This window comes from Arachis ipaensis, chromosome B05 (assembly GCF_000816755.2).
Source record: "Arachis ipaensis cultivar K30076 chromosome B05, Araip1.1, whole genome shotgun sequence".
NCBI classification, from domain to species: domain Eukaryota; kingdom Viridiplantae; phylum Streptophyta; class Magnoliopsida; order Fabales; family Fabaceae; genus Arachis; species Arachis ipaensis.
The window spans coordinates 122,072,858-122,073,745 of record NC_029789.2 but is presented as its reverse complement, the minus strand read 5'-3'; positions in this window follow the sequence as shown (position 1 = coordinate 122,073,745).

Sequence of the window (888 nt, the reverse complement as noted above, 5' to 3'; positions counted from 1 at the left end):
AGACTCGTTGTTCACCTCATTTATCATTGTCGTTCACCTCCGTCACCGTCGTGTCATTGTTCATCGTCGCGTTTTGTCAGCTCAGACCACTGAGACCATGCCTATTTCTCCGTGTCTGTCTCCATTGTCGCGTCATCGTCTCCTCCTTCGGCACGATGGTCGTCTCCTTCATTGGTGCGGTCCTCGTCTCCTTCGGCAGCGCAGTCGTCATCTCTATTCATCGTCTCTGTTCATCATTTCTGTTCGTCGCTGTTTTTCGTTGCTCACTGCATATTCTTCTTTTTGCTTGTACTTCTCCAATGCAAATCTACTTCTGCTCAATTAGGGTTCCAAATATATTTTTTCTTATTTTATTGATCTTTTATTTTGAAATGTATATCTGTTTTTGCTTGTTGTTTCTTGATTAGATTATGCTCATTTTACTTTTGATTCATTATTTATGTTTTTACTATTAAAAAATTGTGTTCTTAATTTTTGAAATGTATACTTTTGTTATTGTTGTGATGGCGGTAATTGATATATTTTAGTGTAAACATTAATGCCAAATTAGGGATTTAGAGTTTCAGTTTCTATTTTTGTTAATTTTGTTGATTCTTTTAAAATTAAAAATATTTTTATGTTTTTTAGATATATCCAAAATTCGATCTGATTAGCAAATGTGAGGATCGAATTAGATCAAATCCGAGCACAAAAATGTGAATATTGGATTCAATCCGATGAGATTAATGCGGATTCGATCGAGATTTCGACCATATCCGATCCAATCCGATCCGTATGTAGTCCTAATTTTATGTTTTATGTATGATAAATTATGAAATATTCTAAAATTATTGTATTTTTTTTAAAATAACCTAAAAATTTAATTACAAATGTTAATTTTTAAATAAT